General features: G+C 40.3%; 1 protein-coding gene across 6 annotated transcripts in view; it reads left to right on the forward strand.

Annotated features, from left to right (window-relative positions):
* PRKCE (protein kinase C epsilon) overlaps positions 1 to 18738 on the forward strand; it is a 498954-nt gene that overhangs the window by 371007 nt on the left and 109209 nt on the right. The gene's annotated exons all lie outside the window — the stretch shown is intronic.

Consider the following 18738-nt stretch of genomic DNA (forward strand, 5'->3'; position numbering starts at 1 on the left):
TCAGGTTCTTCTTCTTGCTATTTGTGTGGCATAATTAATTAAAGCTGGATAAATAGTTACCAGATTTGGTGCTTAATCCAAAACCCATTGAAGGATCAGGCCCATAATGATCGAAACAAGGCTTCATGTGGTAGTCTTGTACATTTACATATTTTTAGCAATGATATATAATATTTTACTGTAACAGTTTGTCATCAGACTGTCATCAGATTGTCGTGCTCAATGGGTAGTGATCAACGGCTCAATGTCGAGTTGGCAGTTGGTATCAAGCGGAGTGCCCCAGGGGAGCAATGGTCTCAAGTTGCAGTGTGGGAGGTCTAGGTTGGATATTAGGAAACACTATTTCACTAGGAGGGTGGTGAAGCACTGGAATGGGTTACCTAGGGAAGTGGTGGAATCTCCATCCTTAAAGGTTTTTAAGGCCCGGCTGTTGCTGTTGGTCCTGCTTTGAGGAGGAGGTTGGACTAGATGACCTCCTGAGGTCTCTTCCAACCCTAAGGCCTGGTCTACACTAACCCCCCAATTCGAACTAAGGTACGCAACTTCAGCTACGTGAATAAAGTAGCTGAAGTCGACGTACTTTAGTTCGAACTTACCGCGGTCCAGACGCGGCAGGCAGGCTCTCCCGTCGACTCTGCGTACTCCTCGCGCCGAGCAGGATTACCAGAGTCGACGGCGAGCACTTCTGGGTTCGATTTATCGCGTCCAGACAATACGCGATAAATCGAACCCAGAAGTTCGATTGCCTGCCGCCGAACCAGCGCGTAAGTATAGACAAGCCCTAATTTTCTATGATTCTATGATACTATCAAAAGAGGTGGTTAAACTGAAGGAATATGAAAAAATATTTGCAACTCATCTTTGATAGTCCAATGAAACAAATAAAAAATATAATATAAGATTACACCAAAATACTGAAAATATGTAGGCTTTGAGTGAATGCAGGGAGTAAGAATATATTTAACTTGAAATTAACTATTGTAGAGAAGAAAGTTGCAAAATAAATAATAATTGGATCTGTTTGAACAGAAAGGCAGTTTGTTCTTTCAGACAATAAGAACATTTACCAAATGTCTCTGATTCCCTAGCCAATACCTTTTTGAGCCTTGTCAAGGCTCCTTCCCCACTCTGAACTTTAGGGTACAGATGTGGGGGCCTGCATGAAAACTTCTAAGCTTAACTACCAGCTTAGATCGGGTCCGCTGCCACCACTCCCAATGTGCTAATTCCCTTCCCTGGGTAGCCTTGAGAGACTCTTCACCAATTCCCTGGTGAATACAGATTCAAACCCCTTGGATCTTAAAACAAGGAGAAATTAACCATCCCCCCTCCTCTCTCCCACCAACTCCTGGTGGATCAAGATCCAACCCCCTTGGATCTAAAAACAAGGAAAAATCAATCAGGTTTTTTTAAGAAGGCTTGTAATTAAAGAAAAAGGTAAAAATCATCTCTGTAAAATCAGGATAAAAAATAACTTTACAGGGTAATCAAACTTAAAGAGCCCAGAGGAACCCCCTCTAGCCTTAGGTTCAAAGTTACAGCAAACCGAGGTAAACACCCTAGTAAAAGGTACATTTACAAGTTGAGAAAACAAAGATAAAACTAACACGCCTTGCCCGGCTGTTTACTTACAAGTTTGAAATATGAGAGACTTGTTCAGAAAGATTTGGAGAACATGGATTGATGTCTGGTCCCTCTTAGTCCCAAGAGCGAACTCCCCCCAAAAACAAAGAGCACAAACAAAAGCCTTCCCCCCCACCAAGATTTGAAAGTATCTTGTCCCCTTATTGGTCCTTTGGGTTAGGTGTCAGCCAGGTTACCTGAGCTTCTTAACCCTTTACAGGTTAAAGGATTTTGGAGTCTCTGGCCAGGAGGGATTTTATAGCATTGTACACAGGAGGGCTGTTACCCTTCCCTTTATAGTTATAACAAGCCTAGTGGCTGAAATTCTTGCCTTCTTTGACCTTATCCTTATTCATGAGTAGCTTCATTTATCTCCAGTGGGCCTTCTCAAGAATAAGTGAAGTAGGATCTGTGAGCTAATCCTGATTTCTTTGAAGATTATAGCAAAACTCCCATTGATTTTGTAAGGAGCTGGAGCAGTCCCTTAGCCTTTAGTCTTTTACCATCACTACTCCATAAGTATGTATTTTATAAAACACACTGAGATGTCCTGTAAATTGCCCCTTTTGGTAAAACAAACAGAGAAACAAAATGTGCAATCAATATTTTTTAAATGTTGCAAATGACAAAGGTGTATTTTTTTAATTCCTGTGTTATATACAGTGAACCCTCATTTATAAGAATTACAGATAAAATAATTATATTCATCTGAGTATATAAGTTCCAAAGCATGCCAGCTTTTCATAGTGTGGATAAGAACTTCATAATATTTAACTCTGATCCCAACTAGACTTTGAAGTTCAGATCTTTGCCATGGTAAAAGCCACGCAATTTCACACATTTGCTATTGTTTTTTAGCAAGATGTAGATTAACTGGGCTGCAGTGCATTGATTTACATGTTGGTTAATGACAATGCAAAGCATCTGTGCAGCCTTGCAGGCCAGTGTTAGCTCCCATTGAACTTTCAGAGATGGGCATGAAAGACATGGGAGCCTATTACATAGCATTATAGACTTCCCTTTTTGTGGTGGTTTCTATCTGGCTATGTTGTTCAGAAACATCATGAAACATCCCATCCATGTGGTATTGCTTTCAACAGTCTTCACTCAAACGAAACTAAAAATTCTCTAGATATGATGAGGCTGCTCCCCCAAAGACTGCTCTGTTTAATGTCGCTAAGTGCATTGCTGTTTGTTTGAGGACTGCAATCTTGACATTCTGCATTCAAACAAGACATGGATCAGTTAGTCAGATACCGCGAGTTTTGACCTGCTGGCTACATGTATTTAAGTGTTACCCACTGTGACATATCAGTTTATGAGCTGGAATGGGAAAAATGTAAAAGCCATAGGAGAAGTGCGATAAAAGGTGTGCACAGATGATTTTTCCATTCCCATTTATATTGGGTTTGGTGGTGGTGAGTTCTGCTATTGCCCACTTAGTGGGGATATGTGTGTGTGTGTACTGGACACTCTGTTCAAGTAACTATTTTTGCTTAAAGGGTTCTTGAAGTTTTGCCCATTTGCCAAGTTCTCCACTAGTATCTATGAAGAAGACTTTTGCTCCCTGTCCTTAATCAGAGACGAGAGGCGGTAACTTATTTCAGGGAATAAAAAAGTTAATCCATCATGTTTCGCTGGCCAGAGCGTCCATGCTTTTGCCATATTGCTGTTCATTCAATTTTTGTCCTGTTTCCCTTGAACATAAACTACTTATTTTCATAAACTTTTCTTTAATATCAGTCCTGCTATGCTTACAAGCTTTTGATGGTGTTACAGAATTTTGCCTTTTTCATTTAGTCTTCATTCTCCCGAAATTTGTGGCTTCTTTCTTTGAGTGACTTTTCTTTACATGATTTTTTGCGATTAAGGCCCCATCCACACGGGAGATTAAAACCACATTTGTGGAGATGATTTTAAACAGGGGTTCTGGCTAAATTAATGTATTTGAACTAAATCATTTTTTTATTGTTTCTGAAGTCTCTGAAGAGCCAAACACTGAAAGATGGTTCAGAATCTAAGTAAAGGGTTTTCGTCTGTGGGAAATACATTGAAATCCAATAGGACTGAGATGAAGTATCCTTATCTCCCATATATTACAGGGCCCCCTAACATGCATGGTGCGGGGAGGGTCACAGATGGCTACTGGGAATGTAGCCTGCTGCTCCCCTCCATCAAGGGGTTTAACACTGAAAATAAACCAATTGATTGGCCCCCACAATCAGACTGTTCAGATGCCCGGCTTTCCGTGGGTTACATCATAGAGCTAGATTTCTAACATAGAGATGCTGTCTATGGAGAGTGAATGCATTAATGTGTTAATTTGGTGAACTAGTCATGTCTTGCTTTCAAGTGGAAGACTATCAGTAGGTTTTTGCTCTAAAACAATCCTATCCATACTGAAGGTGTAATAAATGTATGGTTTGTTTCAATTTTCAAAGCAGAAACTCTTAGCTTTTCATTTTCTAACACGTCAAGATGCTCCTCCAGCTGCAGACTTACTCCCTGCCCTATAAAAACCATTTGTCTTCATTCAATGAAATGCATTCTTTCAGAACCAGGAGATTGGATTATTGTAAAGTTAATGTTCTTATGTAATTGCATGAGTGCTACGATCTGATTCTAGTAGGATATTGACCCTTCTGTCCACCCAAATTACTTCTGTCCACCTGCAGTCTTTTAATACTGTTCCTTATGCATCTAAGACAAAATGTGTCCCTTTACTTAATCGCTGTCCGTCTAGATGTAGAACACACCTTTTGAGCCAGGCTTGCTAGTAGCAAATTGTTTTGTTTTGTATTTTTTAACTTATCCACCAATACTCTTAATGAGTTTCATTTAAGGTGCATGTTAATGTAAGATTTTATTGTCCTGGATGGTTAACTGTGTGTTCGTTAAAAGTTGTGTGTGTTTTTTTTTTTTTTTTTAAGTCTGCACTTCTAATGACCCAAACTTTCATTCATCATAGAATTCTACCCTTAATCTGTTCTAGGATCTCTGCCATAATCTTATCGCTCTAATTATAGCCCCCAAAAATGCAAAAAATGTTATATAACTCTTTCTGAACTTGTTTGGGCTTCTTATAGACCTGCTTATATGACAAGAAAAACATCTTGCAATCCAAGAGTGGCATGGGGGAAAGTCATACATGCAATAATTAGGCTGTGATTTAAAAAAGAAACTTCTAGAGATGCACAGCTGATAAAAAGTGCATTTTGAATCATTTAACCCTAAAGGACTGTTCCATACTATATCCCTGAGAAATACGGGCTGGAGAATTCAGAGCCTAGATTTGTGTAAATTTAAATTTGGCTAACTAACAAGATTCGCAATCTTTCTGCTCCCTCTATAAAAACAAAATTCTGTCAGATCAACAGCAACAAAATAAAACCATATTCAATGTATAAATTAGAAAAACAAAGGCTGTTATTTTTATATGCAGACAAAATCAGTTTGGGAAGTAGGCATATGCTGTATAAAAATAAGTTGTCTGTGTGGCGTGCAGAGCTAAAATCCTGACAGTCTTCTGTTTACTGGTGTAGTGAGGTTTGTCTACATTTCCCTATGAAAAGTCTATTTAAAATATTTCCTTGTTTGTAATTTTTGCTAAAAGAAAAAAAGAATTATATCATCATACATATCATTGCTCGTTTTAAAGCTGCAGGTACAAGTTGTTATTCTATTTACTGTCATTATCATAATGTCAAATGCAAAAGATCAAGAAGCAAAATTTGGTGGGTGTAATGATGGCTGTTATCAGTTTATAAAGCACTTTGGGTTCCTTTTGGATGAAATGTGCTTGTGGGCATGGTCCTAAAAGGTGCAGAGCACTCACAACTCCTATTGTCTGCCATTCTACATATCCCTTTTTCAGTTGCTCACAGTTTTCTGAACTTGCTTTTGGGCTGAAAGTTTCCATCCATGCTCAGTCTCAGTCGAAATAATTTTTTAGCCATGTTTGATTAGAACATGATTAGTATTTAAAAATATCCCTGAAAATATCTAATACACTGTTTCTCTTCTTGCGCTTGAAAACAAAATCATTGTATGTATCATTCTCAGTACAGACTTTCTTACACAATGGTGCATGCATTAAAATGGGCCTGATCCTGCATTACTTGAGAACCCAAAATAGCCATTAATTTCAGTGGGAGCATAGTGTATGTGGTGACTGCGGGATCCTGCCCAGTTTGTGTACTGAACTGTATAAGACGTTATACAGGATTTCTGGTTTGTATTTCAATCACTTAGCACACTGTGGCTATACAAATAATATATATTTAATTTTTACAAATAATATGTCCTCTTGTTATTATTTATCCCACGATATAAGCACAAAGGGATAGTCAAGCTGAAGATTCAGTTTTAACTTTTGAAATGTCCGGGGTTGTTTTGTTGTTTTTAGGGTTTGATTTTTTTTCTCCTCCTTAATACTGAATTGATGAAAGCTCTTATGACTTAATAAATATGTGACCATTATTAACTACCCTCAGTCTTCGATTATTTGAAAACCTAATTTATCCAAACTGAGGTCATATCCTCCCATGTGCGTTGGAACCAAAGTTGTTTTGATCATATGATCCCTGGTATATCCAAACTAATTCATTCCCCCACATGCAGTCAACTAAACAAATGTTGACACTCTGCCTTTGTTTTACCTGAAAAGGTGCTATTCATACTGGTTTCTTCTCAAGGTTATTTATATCCCCCTCTTCTTCTCAATAAGGCTGCCCTATCACTTCTAATTTTTTTTCTTCCCTATAAATATTGGTCTCAGTCCTGAAGCCCTTACTTGGGCAGAAATAGTGACATCGACAGAAGTGTTGGAGGCTAACATGAGGGGGAAAGGAGTCCAGAGATCTTGTTTTATTTTCAAGAAGCCTTATTGAGGGCACAGGAACAAACCATCCTGATGTGGAGAAAGAATAGCAAATATGGCAGGCTACCAGCTTGGCTTAACTGTGAAATCTTTGGTGAGCTTAAACACAAAAAGGAAGCTTACAAGAAGTGGAAACTTGGACAGAGTTAGCAACAAGAAGAAGGTCAGGGAAAATGTGCGACCCTTACTGAATAGGGGAGGCAACCTAGTGACAGGTAATATGGAAATGCTGAAGTACTCAATGCTTTTTTTGCCTCGGTCTTCACAGACAAGGTCAGCTCCCAGACTGCTGCACTGGGCAGCACAGTATGGGGAGGAGGTGAGCAGCCCATAGTGGGTTAAGGACTCCCTCATCACCTTTGGATGGCACAAGTCCATGGGGCCGGATGCAATGCATCAGAAGGTGCTGAGGGAGTTGGCTGATGTGATTGCAGTTAGATACGCTGGAGGGTTGGGATAGGGTCCAGAGTGACCTAGACAGATTGGAGGAGTGGGCCAAACGAAATCTGATGAGGTTCAACAAGGACAAGTGGAGAGTCCTGCACTTAGAGTGGAAGAATCCCATGCACTGCTACAGGCTGGGGACTGACTGGCTAAGCAGCAGTTCTGCAGAAAAGGACCTGGGGATTACAGTGGACAAGAAGCTGGATATGAGTCAACAGTGTGCCCTTGTTGCCAAGAAGGCTAAGGGCATATTGGGCTGCAGTAGTAGGACTATTGCCAGCAGATCAAAGGAAGTGATTATTCCCCTCTATTCGGAACTGGTGAGGCCACATCTGGAGTACTGTGTCCAGTTTTGGGCCCCACACTACAAGAAGAATGTGGAAAAATTGGAGAGAGTCCAGCAGAGGGCAACGACACATGACTTACGAGGAGAGGCTGAGGGAACTGGGCTTATTTAGTCTGCAGAAGAGAAGAGTGAGGGGGGATTTGATAGCAGCCTTCAACTACCTGAAGGGGGGTTCCAAAGAGGATGGAGCTCGGCTGTTCTCAGTGGTGGCAGATGACAGAACAAGGAGCAATGGTCTCAAGTTGCAGTGTGGGAGATCTAGGTTGGATATTAGGAAAAACTATTTTACTAGGAGGGGAGGGGAAGCACTGGAATGGGTTAACTAGGGACTTGGTGGGATCTTGATCCTTAGAGGTTTTTAAGGCCCAGCTTGACAAAGTCCTGGCTGGGATGATTCCGTTGGTGTTGGTCCTGCTTTGAGCAGGGGGTTGGACTAGATGACCTCCTGAGGTCTCTTCCAACCCTAATCTTCTATGATTCTATAGGATTGGTACTAAAGTGTAATTAACAAACATGGGATTGTTGCCTGGTAACGTGCACTGGTGTTTATTGGGCAATAGTTCAAAGTAAATATCCCAATATTTAGCCAGAGCCCTTAAAAATATCTTGTTCTATTTAAAAGCTGTATGTTTTCTTTTGCACCTGTACCAAATTTTCTAAGAAACTCAGCTCATTTCCTTACACTTGTGTCAGTGGGGCTACTGATGTCCAGTGGAATTGCCAAGTACTCAGGAGCACCGCCAGCTTTTCTGCCACCCTAGGCGGCTGAAGGTCCTGCCACCGAAATACCGCTGCGGTCGCCGCCGCCCAAATCGTAGTGCCCTAGGCGACCGCCTAGGTCGCCTAATGGGTTGCGCCGGCCCTGCAAGTACTGGATCTTCCTTTTTATTAAACTCCTATTGTATCTCCACCCTTCTGTAAATGCTGTGTTTCCTGAGCTGAGGGTCTGGATACAATTTGGTAGAATGTAGGATAGGACTTTATGGGTAACCCGCCTTTCTTGCTCTCCCTGATTTAAATTGTCTTACATTGTTGAGAAAAACTAGAAGCTTTTCATAAAAGATAAGTTTCCCTCCAATAATTTATTTATTTAAGTGCTGACATTGTCCTCACCACTGTACCAGACATTAAAAAGGATTCATCTGGGCCAAGCAGTGCAAGGATGGATAAGAAAACACGGCAATCTCCAGATGATAGTAATAATTAATGGAAATATCCCATCTCCTAGAACTGGAAGGGACCTTGAAAGGTCATCGAGTCCAGCCCCTGCCTTCACTAGCAGGACCAAGTACTGATTTTGCCCTAGATCCCCAAGTGGCCCCCTCAAGGATTGAACTCATAACCCTCGGTTTAGCAGGCCAATGCTCAAACCACTGAGCTATCCCTCCCCCCTTAGTAACACTTTGCAAGGTTTTTGTTTGCTCGTTTAAAAAAGTGGGAATGGAAATAGCCGTATATTCTCTTGGGCGTGCATAAGAAGGCTTCAAGAGGGAAGTTGGTTTTCCAGAATGCTTTAAAGGAGGGGAAAGTGGGAGCCTGCTGCACTTGGGGTAGAGAGTTAGTTGCTGGCCTGGAAGAAGACAAGAAGACAGGAATGGGAGACGGATATGAAAGGAATGATGAATCAGGCATCACTGAGTAAAGAGGGGCGGGGAGGTATAATAAGAAGCAAGGGAGATAGGAAAGGGTGGAAATAATGGGCTCTCACTGTACCTGGTCTCTATGCAGGGAGTGTAGGGAAAGGGAAGACAGCTTTTTTGCGAACTAACTCCTGCACAAGGGCTTGCCGAAATCTGGCCCTTTGATTTTCTTTTTTCCACTTAGGTTCTCTTTGAGGCTGACTCTATCATGCCTGTCACAGAATGGTAACTAAGCAATGGGCATTCATGTTCAATTTTTGCCTTTAGGAAAGCTCAGAATCTGATGGAGGTAACCTGTAGTCTTTCTCCTTAAAGAACATTTTGATTGGTGTCTAGGATGTCAGAATGGTTTGAAGATGTGTCAGATATATCAGAGGAAAACTGTGAGCCAGTCCTAAGAATAATCCAAATTGTTTAAACTATACAGTGAGGAAAGCACCCTCTTTCTTTGCACCTCTGCATCCTACTCTTTTGCTGAACCTCTTTATGTTAGATGCACTACACATACCTGAGAAGTATCACACTATCCTGCAATATTTTAGTGAGCTGGAGAAAGGGAGCATGTAAATCCTCAGCCATTCATCTATCACTTGCTTCCTTCAAGAAGGATGCAAATGAATACGTCTAACCCAATAAGCAGACTAGATTTAACAAGTTGGCCAAACTCAAGAAATCTGAATGTTAAACTTAGTCTTCATAAAGCTTCTGCTGATCTGAAGGTATGTCACCTTGGCTCCTAGCTCTTCTGAATACCATTTTATGAACTCCACATCTGTTACATACTCCACAGAAAACTCCCGGGCATATAAGAACAGTTCGATAGAAAAGGTACATTGTTTTGTTTTTGATTTTTTTTATCAGATGTCCCACCTTGGTTTGTTTTGTCTTTGAAGTTTCTGAATTATAGACAATAGTATTCTGGACATGTTAAGGGGTACTGTGCATTTTCGTCTGGATACATGGGAACCTGCTTCTGTGACTCCTTGGCCTTGGTGGTTGCCACGTCAGACTTTATTTGAAGATCAGAGTGGTACAGCAGCTCATTGTTTTATTTCCCCTTTCTTAGAGCTATAAAAGCCACCCAAATGTAAATAGTGACTCTGGACTTCTGTAGTACTAGTTACATCCCTGTAACCATTAATAGAATCATCATTTAGATTTTTCACAGGAGACTTCTATAAACAAAAGTCCTGTTTACCCTGCGCGGACAGTAAATGTCCCCTGGCTCTTCCAGCAAGAGTAGAGGGGGCTGTTAAATATGGCTGAGAGACCTATGAGAAAAAAAGAAAACATCTTTCTCTACCTATGTAAATAGCACTCCTCACCCTAGTACTCTAATGTCTAAATCCTCCTCTTTTTAGTGAGACAATGAAACTCAGCCTGACTGGTGGGGGTCTCTCTTTCTTATGCCTTTGAAACCTCATCTGCAACAGTCTCTGAGATTGTTCAAACCCCAAACTTCTCTTTAAATTTAACTGGGCAGAGAAGATTTCAGCCTCCCAGGTCTTTGGACCCAGTTAACCACACTGACTTACAAAGTGTCTTATTTTAGAAGATGTCAGACTTCTCCTCCTCCCCTTTTTTCCCAACCTGGTTTCTGTACTGATCCAAGCCTTTGTTTAGCAATAGCCCAGCTGGATGTTACTTCCTCTGCTTAAGTGAAGTTCAAGAAGCCAGCTGCTTTCAAAAAGAAAAATGTGTATTGTTAAGCTCCCCTCCTTCCCTCCTTCCAAGGTTAAACATGTCCTTCCTCCGTCAGCACCCCCTGTAATGTTTCCCTCGATATTGTGGGTCATGCCTTTGAGGATATAAGCTCAGAGTAATACCACAGATATACAAGTAACCTGCTGACAAGGCAAAACATTATAAAAAACAGCTTCTAAAGTTGACAATATTAGTCAGCAGCTCTGACAAGTTTTCACTTCCTTTAGCGTATCTTCCCTATTCACAAGTGTATTGATAAGGTGAAATCCTAGCCCTATTAAAGTCAATGGGAGCCTTGCCATTGACTTCCACAGAGCCAGGATTTTATCCATATCCTTTTTAAAGAGGATCATTTCCATTTTCTTACACTTACCTGACTTTCCATCCACTTAGTCTTACTCTCTTTTGCTATAGCCTCATGGAAGTGAACGTTTGAATTATCTCTTTCTGCCCCCCAGCCTCTCCTTGTAAACCTTTTCTTAAGGTTTCCTGAAGAATGTCTTACTTTGTTGGACATGGCATTTAAGAGTTTACATGATACCTACCCAAACTCTATTCACCACACAGTGCACACTGGCTTAGGTCCCATGGGAATTTGTCTGTAAAGTGTAAGTTAATTGTCCTCTCCCTGGCAAGCCTTTAAATGACTTATCTAAAAACAAGAACTCTGTGCCTTCTATATAAAATTACATCACACACAAAAAAATTAAAAGAACATTAAAGTTGCAAAGCCAAGCACTCAACATTTAGGAAATGCCAGAATTATGGTTGCCCAGGTAACTTTACTGTCATCCCAGTGTGTGTACATTATGATACACTCCTTAGTTATATGACCACATGCTGTTTTTCCCTAGGATCTCTCACTCATTCAGTGTGTAGCCTCAGATCTTATTTAACACACACTATTCAAACCCTGCCTGAATATAAACTTATTAATTTCCTCATGGGTATTTCTGTAGTATCTGAGTGTTTCACAAACATGAATGAATTTATATTCAGAGTGCCGTGTGCGATTAGGTGCTGTTGTTGTTCCCATTGTACAGCTGGGGAACTGAAGCACAGAGAAACTAAGAACAAAATTGTCAAAAATGTCCGCTAACTTTGGGTGCCTGATCTGAAGACACAAAGGGCCTGATTTTTTCAGAGCGCTTAGCATTATATAGCATTTTATATGTTCAAAGCACAGCTCCAATCACCTTCGGTTGCAGCTGAGGGTGCTCAGCACTTCTGCATGACAGGCCCAGAAAATAAAGAATTAATGGCCAACTGTGAATCTTTTGAAGTGACTTTTCTAGCATCATGTAGGAACTCTGTGGCATAGGCATGGGATAGAATCCGGTTCTTCAGAGTGGCATTCAATTGCCTGAACCATCTATTTTCATCCTGCAGTTCCTATCATATTTACTACATGCCTTCCAATTTTTGCAGCAAATGAGAGAGGGGTCCTATAGACAAATCTCCTTCGCTACACAAACCTGATTTACTCCCAGAGCATCATCCCTGCCCTGAATGAGGCAGAATGTGATCATGTAATTAAGAACTGTATCATAATGCATACACACCAGGGGGACAAATTAAGGTTGCAAGGGCAACCTTAATTCTGGCATTTCCTGACTTCACTTTGCAACCTTGACATTTTTATAATATGACTCTTTTAAAAGGTATTTGTATAATCAACCTCCCCCTCACCCAGTGATTTAAAGTCACTCCTAGGAGTATGTGCCTGATTCTGATCTCACACCAGACTAAGTAACTCCACTAAACTCAGTGGAAGTACATTAGTATAAAACAGATTATACTCTGGTCCCATGGGCCTAATCTCAGTTTTGTCCTTCATGTTGCTGGTAAATATTTCATGTTTTTCAGGGAGACGTATCCTTTCCCTTACATTGACTAGATTTGCTAGACTAGTTGTGGGTTGCAAGCAAATTCTGTGATGATGTGCTTTAAGTCCAAGAATAAATTGCTTTATCAGAGTAACTTCAATAACACAGCAGCTGTTATCTGATCAATGACAAGTCTCCTCAGTGAGAGAACAGTGCAAGCACTGTTTTCACCACCTGGTTTACACATTATTGCATCGATTCAGAATCAAGAGAACCTTATGGATAAAATTAAGGGCTTTCTCCTGACTTGCTTTTTCCAGCCTCCTGAGCAGCTGGCTTTTCCCGTGTGGGAATGGATACATTAGGTGTGTTTTGTTAGTGTGCATATCTCAATGAACTCTCGTGTAAATGCTGTGTTTGAGATCACTGTCTAGCATGGGAAATTGTTGTTTTGATAAATGATTGCTATGATCATCTTGCACCTATCTTTGAGAGCACTGCATATAGCCCTGATCTTACTTTTGCAGCTTATCTGCATCTGATGATATCATTTGTGCATTAGAATCTCATTTAAAGACCTACCATAAGGACCACTTTCCCTCCCATCAGTAGTATGTCAAGGTTTTATCCAAGATCTTAGAACAACTTGCACCCTTAAGAAGCACAGGCAAGGGGAAGGTGATTACACTACAGTGACGCTCTTTGTATTTCTGCCTTGCCTCTGGCTCTTTCTGTGGAAACACTGAAGATACCATATGCTTCTGCTAAACTTCTATTTCATTTTGTCTGGCCCCATGCTTGGATGCTATGGCTGTCCATTATACTGAGTAGCAATCGTCACCAACACATCCACAGAAGTGAAGGAGATTGAAGATGGCTTTATAAATATCTCTGGCTTACCTCATGAAGTAGGAACCATGGTTGAACTACACAGTGATTAGGCACCTCGTGATTCATAATGATCATGAGCAGACTAGCAGCAGCAGAGGGAGGAGGAGGAAAGGGAATTGCTACCATACTTCTTTCCTAGTAGTTAGAGATTTTACTACTGCTGATTTGTAGTTATTAGTTTTAGAATAGAGTATAGTGTAATTACACTATAGTTGCAATGTAACTACATTGTAATTAGTCACTGTATCGTAAAATGTAATTCACTATTCATTTTAATTTCCTCTCCTTGAGAACCTATTTTGCAGCATTGATATTTCATTAATAGCAAGTTACTTCAGAGCATCCACAAAATGGTAGTATGTTTAGTTTTCAGTGTTCAGTTCTTCTCAAGGTCTAAAATACAGAAATTTGATGCAAACTTTGGCCAACACATTCAAAAACAAGTGCCCAAAGGTAGTCTCCTATGAAGCATCTAAATAAATGGTTTGATTTTCAAAAGATCTGAGTGCCCCAGCCGTTCCCTTTGAATTCATTATGTTTGAATCCAGTTTCAGAAACAGGATTGCTTTTTTAAAATTTTAAAATAAGCAAGAGCTCCTTTTCTTTATCTATGAAAGAATGTTTTAGCAGACTAATGCTGTAGAGTAGCCTTGTGTATTCCAAATGGGGACCACACATTCTAAAAATAGTAAAATGCTTCATGTTGCAAATCCAGCAACACTGACTAGTACTTACAGCCTCACTGTTGTGCCAAATGATGAAAACTATCAATAATGTGAAAGGTTGCTAGACAGAGTTTTCCAACTGTTTCCCACAGAGCATACCAGGAGAAAAGAAAGGGGAAATCTAAAGTTGCACAGTGTTAACCAGTGAAAGTACTTGTTGTTTTTAAAGGATTGTTTTTAAAGGTTGAATAAAAATAACATTACTGTCTATTGTAAACTCTCATGCTAAATATGTAGTATACAAGCTTTCCTATTGAACTCACTTCAAAACAGAGCAACATGTAATGTAGCCCCAGAAACCTGTGTAATCAAAACCTCCCAGGGAAGGAAGAAGAATAGCATTATAAGCAAATATTCTAGAAAACTCACATTTCATATCTGCATACATGGAATTCCACAGTTCTTTACTGAGCAATTAACATGGATCTCCTTTAATGGATGAAACAATGCATGGACTATGTTAACGGACCAGAATTTTGCAAGTTTCTTGTGGCTTAGTAGTCACAAACAAAAAGGAAAAAAATATACCCAGATAAATTGTATTTAGTATATTATTATAAGAACAGACAATCATAGGAAGGAAATGGAGAAATCAAAAATGCATCCCTTTCCCTAGCCTACACCCAAAGCAAGCCTTTGAAAATATTGTTAATGCCACAGAGTGATTGACAGCTCTTTGTAAATATAAGATTATGATTACTTTAATATTGCTTGGTAGCTGCAGGAAAACTACCAATTTCAATATGAACCAGAAATGCCAAAACATAGGACCAGATATTCCTCTCTACTCTCATGAATGAAGGAGAACTAAATCCTGTGGAAACCAACTGAGAAGTGCCTCTATCTTGAGTCGGTGTGGTTTGGAATCTTCAAATTTGAAAAGGGGTTAGGGACAAAGTAGGTGGCTTCTAATCATGTGAGGAGGGGTCACACACTCATACAGACATACATCTGGGGACTTTCCCTGCAGACATTAATGTTGACCTCTCTCTTCAAGGCAGTCTAGAACAGCTGATGGCTCAGAAGGAGGTAGATGGGTGTGTGTGGAGGGTAGAACTGGGTCTACGGCTACTAACCTGCTGCAGTGAGAGTCTGCTTAAAAACAGAGTTCCTGACAAGGCATGAATATTGCATTTGGAGTCATATGGCTCTTATTTGTGCAGTTGCTGTTGGCATTAATGGCAATTGCGCAGTCAGATCAAGTAAGGATAGTGTCTGTATTCAGTTTAGGTATTATCGCCCTTCTGCTGAACAGCAGCAGCTGTCCAGGCATTGCAGGTTATTTTCATAACATACGAAAAATACTTATTTTCAGATTGCTGCTTTTGGTCTCCTTGGATTCTAAATATTTTGATAAATATGAGGATTTTTAATCATGCATGTGTGTACGTGTAGCATAAGTTTTCTTACTCCATTGAATTCAGTGGGAGCTGAGGGCTCTCAGAGCCTTGTGAGGTTTTAAATGATGAATATGTTGTTGTTTAAACCTATACTAAAAAGACCTCTTTGCTCTGCATTACTGGGCTGGGAATCTTGTCAGAACTGGTACCTCCTGTCTCTAGCTGGGCTAGAAAAAAGTACAAGAATAAATTTTCTTATCGAGTGAATCTGCTTCTAATCCCACTCAGAACTAAAAAGGGCAGATGCTCATGAAAACAGAAAAACCAAAAAGATAATGGAACCTTCTTGAGCTTCAGAAGAGGTTTGATTTGTGGAATTAGTAAAGGTTTGGTTTTGGTTCTGATTTTGTCCTAACCAATTTGTGAGCCCCAGAGGGAATGCATTGTTCTTAAGTTTTAGTGCATACAAAGTACTGCCAAGTAGTGATACTGCAACTATTCATCTGGGTGTTGCCAAAGTAAATTAAACACTATGGGCCAAATTAATTGCTGGCATAAGCAGGCACAACGCCACTGACGTCAATTGGGTTGTGCCCTGCTTACACCAGGTGGTGAATTTGGCCCCATTTCAACAATTAACTTATCATTAAAAGCGTCTCAAGATTTTTGATACTATGTGGAAATTATATGTTTATAGTGGTTTAATGAGCCAGATAGTCTCGTATTATTTAAATGTGTAAGTCTCTTATACCGATGTGACATAAATATACCAATATTAAACATAGCACAGGCTGCAAAAAAGGTACAGTGCAACTCAGGACACTCAGTGGCCACCTCATCTGGAGGATACACATCTTGTCCCTTCTTAAGATGGGATAATTCTGGCAGAGATCCATTGATTCATTGTGTCAGGATGGAAAGAAACATTAGGAAGGAACAAGTTCACTGTCCAGGATGTTAAATATTTATTCAATCAAACAAAACTACATTTAAATAATGTTAAAGGTCTAACTTTTAAACCACACACACACACAAAAATTAGTCAGAGGTAAAGCGCCAAATTTGGGCTGACACACAGGTCAGTAAATATGTTGCCCAGAGATTGCAGACGTCACAGAATGCTGCAGCCAGAGCTTTAACTAGATCCAAACTAATTGACCCTATTACATGAAGTGTTGTAGCCATGTTGGTCCCAGGATATTAGACAGACAAGGTGGGTAAGGTCATATCTTTTATTAGACCAACTTTTGTTGGTGAGAGAGAGAAGCTATCGAGCTTACATAGAGCCTGTGGAAGACCTGAAGAAGAGCTCTGTGTAAGCTCTCACCAACAGAAGAGGGTCCAGAAGAGGGTCACCCACCCTAGGACCAACACGGCTACACCACTTCATGTAATAGGGCCAATTACCGTCATTTGGATCTAGTTAAAGCTCTGGCTGCAGCATTCTATGACTTCCGCAATCTCTGGGCGACGTATTCACGGACCTGTGTGTCAGCCCAAATTTGGAGCTTTATCTGGCTCTGCCTAATTTTTTGGGTGTGATGTGAAAGTTAGACCCTTGTGTCTCTGATCCTATTGCAGTGATTTTAAAATCTGTTCCATAGCGTCCAGTATAAAATCAAAGTGATCTTAAGGTGGCATTATTTAGATCTGATGTTTAATAGTACCTTTCCGTTTTCTATTTTATTTTTTACAATATATTAGAATTCTTCCTAAAAATTATAGGGGCAGATTTAATCCCCACTTTGCTCGCTGTGTGCCATTCAGGCACCACACAAAGAGTTGAGACGCCATAACTCATTTGGGGGAGGGGGTTCCCTCAGTGCTGAGCAATCCCCAGCTGGCCCTTCCTGCTGGGCCTCCCTCCAAGTAGACGTGTGTTGGGGGTAGGAAGGAGTGGCTAGAGTGCAATGTACTCCTGCAGTCCCCAGCTGGTGGTTGGGCCCTAAGTGAGTATTGCCAGATTGCCTTCAGGACACATTGGAAAACCTATGTATTTTATCCAGGCTTTTTTTTCCTGAGGGGATGGATTTTACTAAAGTGGGAGGGTAGGGGGGAAGAAGGGCACCTACTTTCTCTTGGCTGTGGAGCATTATAGTGTTAACACTGGATCAGTTTGAATTATTTTGCAAAAAGTTGTTACAGAATTAACTGTTGATGTGGAACTTAAAGATTTGCACCTTAAATAAGACAAAATAAATACATTGAACATAAGCCATTCTTTGGGTCATGGTTGTCCTTTTCCATTGCACAACTGTCTAGGTACAGAATGGTGGAATTGGAAGCAGAGGGAATGTGAGGAGAGCAAAGGGATGTGGGGTTATGTTGGCCTGAGTCCTTCAGTAACCTGTGCTAAAGTGGGAGTTGGAGCACATCCAAATACTTCATGGGTTTTAAGAGGTTCTCCAAATATCAAAACCAAAAAGATATCACGGGTATGCTGGGCTTTAGGGGAGTGGGGAGGATTGAAATGATCCCACAGAAGTAACATTTTGCTTGTGGTGGCAGAAAATTAGCTTGGCTTTATATAGAAAATGTGATCTAAATAAGACACAGTAGGCCAATTGACTCCTGCAATAGTGGAGCCAACTCCTTTGATCTCAGGGCAACCCGTGGTACAGAATACCACTGTGCGTACACCCAAGAGCCGAATTTGGTTTGGCGTTTTTCTCTGCTACTGTGCTCTTAAGTACTCTGAGACCCTATTTGTATTCTGCAAGATCTCAGCAACAGGATTTCAACTTGCAGCCGCTGCACGTACTCTCAGTAAATGCACAATACCATACGCTGTCTGTGTGCTTTTTCACAGGTTGACTTCCCACTGTTAATACAAAATATTTCACTTTGGCTTTTTTTGCTGTTATTTTTTCCCAAGGAGTCGATCAAAAAGCACTTTGTGGGAGTTAAAAAACATTGTCAAAAAACAAACCTCTTTATGAAAGTGGTGGTGAAGCTTTCTTTCCAGTGAGCTACTTATTTTAGCAGCAGGACAATAAGGCTAGAGAGAGAACAAGGAGACTGAAAGCCAGGAATTTTTTTTCTTCCTTGCTCCTACTTAGTGTTTTTGTTTTACTTCCTGAACTGCAGCAGCTGAAATAATTTTTATTGTTTTATTCCCATTCAGTATAGACATAGAAACATGTTTTCATTGGCTTTGCTGTAAAAAGTCCACCTGATGGGAGGCATGTTTGAGTTTGTGTGAATCAGTTTCAAGTTTATTTTTTTCCTGTGTGCGACAATTGAAACAAAAAATGCTCCCATGACACAAATATGAACTACATTCATTTTGAAAGCAATTTCAGACACAGAGGAGAATTGTA

The sequence above is a fragment of the Chrysemys picta genome, chromosome 3 (assembly GCF_011386835.1).
Source record: "Chrysemys picta bellii isolate R12L10 chromosome 3, ASM1138683v2, whole genome shotgun sequence".
NCBI lineage: Eukaryota > Metazoa > Chordata > Testudines > Emydidae > Chrysemys > Chrysemys picta.